The sequence below is a fragment of the Lactuca virosa genome, chromosome 4, assembly GCF_052849685.1.
Source record: "Lactuca virosa cultivar CGN04683 chromosome 4, Lactuca_virosa_CGN04683_v6, whole genome shotgun sequence".
Lineage (NCBI taxonomy): Eukaryota > Viridiplantae > Streptophyta > Magnoliopsida > Asterales > Asteraceae > Lactuca > Lactuca virosa.
The window spans coordinates 519,313,150-519,322,728 of NC_136429.1; positions in this window are offsets into that span (position 1 = coordinate 519,313,150).

The window sequence follows — 9,579 nt, forward strand, 5'->3', positions numbered from 1 at the left end:
GGGATTTATCGGGACCGCATCGGGATTATTTATTGAACTTAAATTATTAATTAGCAATAATCGGTAAATAAACTTAAGGCAATAATGGAATTAATGGATTAAGTCCTTAATAGGTTAAGTAGGAACACTTAACCCTAATCGATATTTTATGTGAGAAACCCTAAATCGGATTTGGGTTGTTATTGGGCCAATTGGGAACATGTTAGGGACTAAAGAAATCATTAGGCCTTAGGATAGGACCCGTTAGAGAGGCTTGGGCCCAATTTGGAAAGTTGGGCCATAAGTGGGCCATAATTGGGCATTGAGGACTATTAGCTATTGGACCATCAGAATGCCAATCATTTGGACTGGAATAAGTGGTCGTGCCTTAAGATAAGCCTATATAGAGGTTTGGGACCAATTTGGAAAATTGGGCCATGTGTTGGGCTTTGGTCCATGGTTTAGCTTTTGGGATTTGAATTGGGCCTTGAATTGAATAAATTCGAGTTAGGGTAAAGTAGTCTTTTACCCCCAAGCATGGATTTATGTGTATATATATATATATATATATATATATATATATATATATATATATATATATATATATATATGTTGGGACCCAATTATTAATTGGGTATTGTTTGATGTTGACAGTTCGGGAACCTGTCAACCAGCATTGGAGTTTTATCTGCGGGACTTCAGCAGTGCCAGGTGAGTCTCCTCACCATACTAATGGGTCTAAGGCACCAAGGCCGGTCCATTCAGTTAGTTGTAGTGTTTATTGTAGATTCACTACTGATATGTCTGGTATGCATGTATATGTATTATGCTAGTGATTATGTGATATGCTATTGACTATGTGGTATGTGGTATGCTCGCTGTCTTCGTGATGCTTGCATGGAAGACCATGGGGGGAGCCCATGGCACCTGGATGTAAGACCATGTGGAGAGCCCATGGCTTTCCTACTAAAGACCATGGGAGAGCCCATGGCAATCGGATGTAAGACCATGTGGGGAGCCCATGGCTTTCCTATTAAAGACCATGGGAGAGCCCATGGCACTTAGGTGTAAGACCATGTGGGGAGCCCATGGCATCCTCGAGTAAGACCCTGGGGACGAGCCCACGGCATCCGTATATGTTTATATGTATGGCTATGTGCTTGATATGGATGTGTGATTGATATGGTTTATGTAGCTTTTATAGCTGATATTGCTTATATGGTTATGTGGATTGTGTGGGGTATGCTCTGGGGAACTCACTAAGCTTTGTGCTTACGGTTTACAGTTTTGGTTTTAGGTATCATCAATTTGGTAAAGGAGGGTTCGGATTGATCGCAGTGCACACACCTATGATTCTGTAATGAATGATCTGGGACGAACTCTGATAAATGTTTTACTTAATGAGGATTTGTCATGTTTGAAATAAATGGTATCAATGTTTTAACTACATTTAAAAATGAATTTGTTTAACTCTGGTTTTTGGGTCGATACAAGTTGTTAGAGAGCCTTGGTTTGAGGGATTCGGGCACACTTTCGGGTGTGTCTCGACTCAGACTGAGGACTTGGTATGAAATTTTCCAAAAGAAAATAATTTTTACAAAAAGGAATTTGAAAAAGAAGCTAAAAAAGGAAAAGAACTTCAAAAAGAACAATGTGTGTGATGCGTGCAATCAGCCGAGCTCAAGTAAGTTTCCCCAGAATACCCACATATGTTGTCTGTTATGACTTGGTTTATGAATCTGTGATTCGCATGCTAGTTAGTGCTAGGGGAGATGCTTGTATATGCTGTATGAGCTGGTAGACTTGCATGCTAGTGCTGAGTAGTCAGCAACAGGTTGGCCTGATATGTGATGCTTGTAGCCTTGGAATATTAGATGTCATCCTGGAATGAGAATAATAATTGGTATTTGTAACTGCTATGTGTATGCTTTTAAAATTGTATACGGTTAGGATCTTATAGCCTTAGAATAATAGATTTGGCCTTATTTCTTGTTCCTTGTTTGGTTGTGGTCCTAGGGTAGAGTCTATTATTCGACAGTCTATTGGATCTTGTTATGTGTATAATTTGCATGCATAAGGCAGCCGACAGTGAGGATTGATGGTTGTGGATAGCGCGAGCTGCGATATGTGGACTGAATGTTTTATGGCAGTTCTTTGGGTCGGAGTGCAACTGCACGAATGCTGCTTGCTTTGTGCTTTGTGGAACTGTTAAGTGATAAGAGTCAGCTACTAAGTGTATGTGACGACATCCAGGAGGTAGATGACTGGCATCGTGGGGAGTTCTTCAGCAGCTGATGGCAGGGCGAGGTTGAGAACCTAAGAAAGCCTAGGATGTGCTCCAGTGAGTTAGTAGGGCGTTTTAGTGAGGTTGGGAGCCTGGGAGGTGCTTCGGTGGATATTGTGTTGTTGTTTAGCGGATGTTCGGTGCATCAATAGGGTAGGTGACTTAGAGGATTCGGGAGGATTGCTGAGGAAAGTATGGATAGGTGTGGAAGGTAGTATGGGCCCGTACTACTGAAATCACAGGATCCATACTCGAATCAGTGAGAGTCTTGGAGAATCTAAGAAGCCTGGGAAGGAGAATCCTTGATTATGATTGGAATGTGGGAATAGCTGATATGCAGAATGCGAATGAGCATACAAGGAGAAGGACCAGGGTTTGGTCCCGGCTCCGGTGGTGAGCCGAATAGTGGAAGGACTGTTAGGATTTTGAGATCGTCGTGGATCTCACGTATCGGACGGCACGGGTGGATTCTGCATTCTATTGCATTTTTGGGATTGGAGACTATGTCTTGGGTATGGTTAGTAGCCCGGTGTAGATCAGAGGTTGCCCCAACTATTGTAGTTCAGCAGTTGACGATTGAGCTGGTGAATGTGCTAGGGTGCGAGACCCTGAATGATATGGTTTCTAGAGCTCGAGAGCAGGGATTGATTTGGAGCACATTAGGAAGAAGGGATCATATCAGGTACATACATTGGAGGGTCCCAGTAAGGGGCCCAAGTGTTCGAGTCAGTTGTAAGAGGCCAGTAGGGCCGGGTTCAGTGTGATACTTGCAGGAAGTTGCACGAGGGAGTTTTCGCTTCGAGGGTTTTACTAAGTGTATCTCCGGGTGTGTTTCCCTGTTTGTGTTTGGACTATACATTCAAACATTTGTCACATGCCATTTGCATACCGTGAGTTACGGGATGGTTAGCGAAAAGTTGTTTCCCTCTTTGCTGGTTTGGAGCGTTCAATATTATCTGGGTTTAGGGTCGAGATCGGTTCAGGGACATGATGCGGAAGGCCTACGGACAGGATTGGTGACTCGACCATTATGCTCGAGTCGTCTTTTAGAAGCACTAGGGGAAGTGGTTTACTGTTGAGGCCTTGACTTGGACATCGATTATTCGAACCTCAAGATATAGGTAGGACATCATTTCAAGGCGTCTGAGATTATTAGTCTCGCTGGGATTCGGGAAGTGTTTGTCTGATCTTGAGGGGTGTGTGGTCCTTGGGTATTTGGACCCGTAATAGAGCACTCGCACGGACAAGAAATAGGTTGTCAGCAATTGGTTATTAAAGAGTAATAAGGATCGGGAATCCTTCAAATCTCATGTATTGCGAAGACTTGGTTGAATCTAAGTGGGGGAGAACCGCGCAGGTATTCAGGACAGGGACATGTATGAGACCGAGATGGGCTTCTCGTCCCCCATCGAGGGGAAAATGACAGCCCAAGTGGTTATTTGGTTTGAGGGTGGTGCGAGTTTGGAGTCCGGTAAGACTCCCCGTTATGTGAATCGCATCTTCTTGGGGGCTTGATAACAGAATTTTGGGAGACGGGTTAGGGCTCCAGTCACAAATTGACTTCAGTTCGGGTGTTCGGTCGAGTGTGTGATTGACTCTGCATGCGTTTCGAATCGATAGATTAGGGGTAAGGTACTAGGCTACGGTTGTGTTAGGATGGAAGTGTTGTAAGACTACGGGGTAGCCGTAGCATTCACTAGTAGCAGATGGTGTTGGAAGTCTACGGGTGCAGCCATAGCATTCACAGGGTTAATAGATAGTGCTTGAGTGATGTAAGTCTATGGGTGTAGCCACAGCCTTCACATGGTTGGTAGATAACATGAGCGCGTTGTTAGGGCGCGGAAGGAACAAAAGTACCTACCAGTTCGGGTGTAGCAGTGAGGATATGGAAAATCCACGGGTTGGATTTCGGAATTACCCAGATGGATTAGATCTGGTTGAGAAAGTGATAAGCCTGTAGGATCGCCCCTACAGTTATGAGATCAGGGAAGTAATGGACTGCGTAATGTCATTCGGGATATTAGGCTACAATTGGTCATGTAGCAATCACGTTTAGCCGTGGTTTGGTAACGTCAGGATTCGACGCATGGACCCGATCGGTTGGACCAGGAGGTTGTTAGAGCCTCAGTGACATGATAACTAGTGGCAACTAGTTCCACAGAAGGATTTTGTTCAGAAGTCGTGTGAGACGACGAAGTGGGAGTCCTTTGGCTCTACAGCCGGGCGGATGCCGGTAATTCAGAGGACTGATAAATGAACTGAGACCAGGAAGGTCTCAATAGTTTTGGAAAGCATCCATGTAGCAGCATGCTGTTACTGGCAGTTTCAGTGTTTGGGCAGTATTAGTATCTGTGTTTTAGGTTGCAAGTACGGATGAATAACAGATTGCTTGGGTTATGCTAAATGACCTGCAGGGATAATTGGGTCTATGATTTCAGTTTTGTAGTGGGAGCCACAGGCTATCAGAAGTTGAGTAGTCAGTTGAGGGATAAACGGACTGGATTCAATGATAATGATTCAGTATGAGTGGTTTGTCAGGGAGTCAGACCACCTCGAGACTGCAGATTTCAGATGGAGTAGACGCGATTTTGTTGCAAGGGATTCGTTTACCTGCGGATTTTAGGGCTTTGCGAAGATTGGTCACGACTACCCTGGAAAGGTTAGGGAGTGCCCATGGTGATGGCTATGTCACTAGAGTGGTTGGGCGTGTAAGGAATGGTAAGGAATGATTTCGAGGACGAAATCTAATTTAAGTGGGGGAGAGTGTTTATTTAATAAATAAATAGATAAAATTTATTAAAAGAGTAACAGCCCTAAAATCCATAATATTCAGTGAGATGTTGGTTTTGGGAGCCAAATGTTATAAATGGGATTATTCGGGGGTTAAACTGTAATTTCGGGATTAGTTTGTAAAGATTTTTAGAAGACAAGGGGTGGTTGGTAAGTGTCAGACCTATTATGAAAAGATTTTGAGAACTGATGGCTGTTTAGTAAATTACGAATTTAATTTGAAAAGGGTTTTAGAAGTGGGGGTATGTTTGGTAATTTTTAGGGCTTATTATGTAAGGAATTTATGGAATCAGGGGCTAAAAGGTAACATTTGGGTTGAAATTGGCAAAGATCTGGAGGGGAAGGGCCGCTATTGTAAAATGGGCAGAAGTTGGTTGAAACACGGGTGAACCCGTCACCCTCTCATGCAGCCTCCATATATAAGGGTAACACTAACCCTAACCCTAGCACAAGAACACAACTGCCACCTCCCCTTCCATTATTTCCGGTGCCGTCACCACCATTCTCCATCCATTCCGATCAGCTAGTGGCTGCCACGTGAAGCCTTCCTCCTCCACCCGCTATACCGTCACTGGAGCATCATCACCAGCCGAGAACCGCCGGGACAGCGGAGCTATCGCTGTTCCATCGCCGGTGGTAACGAAGACCACCAGCGGGTGTCGTCCCGCTGTCGCTATTGCTGTCATTTGTGGTTTTTCTCCGGTTGCGGCTAACAAACAACCACCGCGACCGTCCCATCTGCCGACGAAGACGAGAGCGCCCGCTGCTGCCGCCATCTCGCGCAACCGCCGATGGGAGCTGAGATGGCAAGCGGTCGGAAGAAGGAAGCCGTTGGATTTCGATTCGTGTTTCACGGGTATTCCTGCTCGTGTTTGTGTGAGTGCGAGTACTGCTGCCGCTGGTTCGTTTCGCCGGTCTTATCATCACGTCGCCGTCACAGTTTGCTCGTTCAAGACCAAAGTCCAAGTGTGGGTGCGTTTCTGTTGTTAGTGGATGTTGGGTGTGGTTTCATTTGGTCGGGATTCACGGAAAAGCCACCGCCACCGCCGTAAGGTGGTGGCTGCCGCCACGTGCCACCGTCGGCCACCAGAAGGGTGGTTGCGAGTGTGTGTTTGTGTATTTAGTGTGTGTGTTTATTCTTGGTTAAGGCATTGTAAATTGTAATTAGCTAAAGTATAATAAAAGAAATTGAAAACCACCACGTTAGGGTGGTGGCTGCCGCCGTGTGCCGCCATTAACCGTGGTAGTGGGCGGTGCCCCACTAGCAAAATCCTAATGGGCTTAAGGACTTGGTTTTGGGCCTATTGGGCTATGAATGGGTTGGAAACCCTAATTAGGGTTTAGAAAACCCTAATATTGGATATTTGAATTTCGGATTTATCGGGACCGCATCAGGATTATTTATTGAACTTAAATTATTAATTAGCAATAATCGGTAAATAAACTTAAGGCAATAATGGAATTAATGGATTAAGTCCTTAATAGGTTAAGTAGGAACACTTAACCCTAATCGATATTTTATGTGAGAAACCCTAAATCGGATTTGGGTTCTTATTGGGCCAATTGGGAACATGTTAAGGACTAAAGAAATCATTAGGCCTTAGGATAGGACCCATTAGAGAGGCTTGGGCCCAATTTGGAAAGTTGGGCCATAAGTGGGCCATAATTGGGCCTTGAGGACTACTAGCTATTGGACCATCAGAATGCCAATCATTTAGACTGGAATAAGTGGTTGTGCCTTAAGATAAGCCTATATAGAGGTTTGGGCCCAATTTGGAAAATTGGGCCATGTGTTGGGCTTTGGTCCATGGTTTGGCTTTTGGGCTTTGAATTGGGCCTTGAATTGAATAAAGCTGAGTTAGGGTAAAGTAGTCTTTTACCCCCAAGCATGGATTTATGGATATATGTTGGGACCCAATTATTAATTGGGTATTGTTTGATGTTGACAGTTCGGGAACCTGTCAACCAGCATTGGAGTTTTATCTGCGGGACTTCAGCAGTGCCAGGTGAGTCTCCTCACCATACCAATGGGTCTAAGGCACCAAGTACAGCCCATTCAGTTAGTTGTAGTGTTTATTGTAGATTCACTACTGATATGTCTGTTATGCATGTATATGTATTATGCTAGTGATTATGTGATATGCTATTGACTATGTGGTATGTGGTATGCTCGCTGTCTTTGTGATGCTTGCATGGAAGACCATGGGGGGAGCCCATGGCACCTGGATGTAAGACCATGTGGAGAGCCCATGGCTTTCCTACTAAAGACCATGGGAGAGCCCGTGGCAATCGGATGTAAGACCATGTGGGGAGCCCATGGCTTTCCTATTAAAGACCATGGGAGAGCCCATGGTACTTAGGTGTAAGACCATGTGGGGAGCCCATGGCATCCTGGAGTAAGACCCTGGGGACGAGCCTACGGCATCCGTATATGTTTATATGTATGGCTATGTGCTTGATATGGATATGTGATTGATATGGTTTATGTAGCTGTTATAGCTGATATTGCTTATATGGTTATGTGGATTGTGTGGGGTATGCTCTGGGGAACTCACTAAGCTTTGTGCTTACGGTTTACAGTTTTGGTTTTAGGTATCATCGATTTGGAAAAGGAGGGCTCGGATTGATCGCAGTGCACACACCTATGATTCTGCAATGAATGATTTGGGACGAACTCTGATAAATGTTTTACTTAATGAGGATTTGTCATGTTTGAAATAAATGGTATCAATGTTTGAACTACATTTAAAAATGATTTTTTTAACTCTGATTTTTGGGTCGTTACAGAATGACTCCTCGTGGCAAAGAGGGTATCGTCAGAAGAGAATCCTGCAGATCCCCTTACGAAGGGACTGACAAGGGTTAAGCATTTGCAGCATGCGAGGCGCATCGGGCTGAGGGACGATATTAGTTTTACAGATTAGATAGATATTTCTGAAACTTTTAAAATGTAATCGACATTTGATGATGAATAAAAGTTGTTTATTTATGAGTAAGGTGCTACTGTCTTTTGTCAATTATTTACTATTGTTTCAGCTTTCCATGTTTTGACTTCCAGAATAATTACCTTATTCAAACTCTCCACAGTCGGTCATACGTCGGAAGTAGGTATGAATGAAGGCTGTCATGAATTGGGCTTGTAGATGGCTAAAGATGTTTAGACATAGCAATGGTTGCTACAACATTCATGAGTGCTCATAAGTTCTGAGTATTGGAATAAACCCACGCTCACTTGTATCACTTCATGGAATTTATCTCGAGTGATCGTGAGATGGTAATATCATATAAATCTTCAAACCTAGAGATATGAGTTGTTGCCTATGAGTTGGTTGTGCATTGATTGCACGAAAACGCATCAGTAACTTGATGTTATAAAACGTGCCTTTGTGTACAATTCAACAAGTAGTAGAACAAGCATATGAGTCGAAGCTTATATGTTCCTTCTTGGATTAGAAGCGATATTTGGGCCCCTCGATGATTTTGTTTTGACCTATGTACCGGGCCCGGTCAGAACCTAATTGATGTGTTCAATTTAGTTCTATGTCAAACAAATCGGAAATCGGGAAACAAACTGTTGGAAAATAAGTACGACGTTGTTCCATGTATTTGTCCAGCTGATATCATGAGAACATAGGATTATATGATCACTTATCTAAAATGGCGCTTCATAGTTCAACAGAGTTTTAAGAGCTACGATTGCTGGTTGGTCCTTGAAGTAATATAGGAAAATATAGTTATCAGACTTATCCAAGTGGGAGACTGTTAGACAAGGTGTCTAAGTCCATAACTTATTTGGTATATACTTGACTCGACCCGGCATGGTCCATTTGGGTTGCACTTCACCCGAACTATTTATATGGATAATATTATGAGAATAGTATGTTTATGATTTATTAATATATTATAAGTGATAATATATTAATATGAAATCATATTATTTAATTAGTATTGATCTTTGTAACACCTGATTCCCGGTATGTATTTAATTCAAGGTTTCTTGTATTTGTTCTGGGACTCGACGAGTTGATGGCCCAACTCGTCGAGTAGGGTCGTGACCGCGGGAGAGTTTAAGTGGCCTACTCGACGAGTTGGGAGCCTGACTCGGCGAGTAGGTTCTGTTTGAGTAAAACCCTAAATCTAAGGGTTTGCACCCTATTTAAACAACTTATCTCAGCCTCCTTCGTCCCTATCACTCCCATAAGACAGTATATCGAAACCCTAGCCTTGATTGTATGCTCTAAGGCCATTTTGGTGTATTTTGGTGGGTTGTGAAGCTTGAGAAGAGGAAAGGAGCTTGGGAGTGCAAGTTGGGGCTTAGAGATCCAGGGGATTTGTTCCATTTCCAGTTCATTTAAGGTAAAAATCTCTTGTCTTGGTCTTCTATGTGATTATTCATCTTTGGAGTTGGGATTTTGGGGGCTTTCTAAGCCATTTTCGGATTCTGAAGGGATGAATGGAGTTTGACTTCAGATCTAGGCCTTAGGAGGGGTCTCATGGCATAAAGGTGCCAACTTTATGGCCATGAG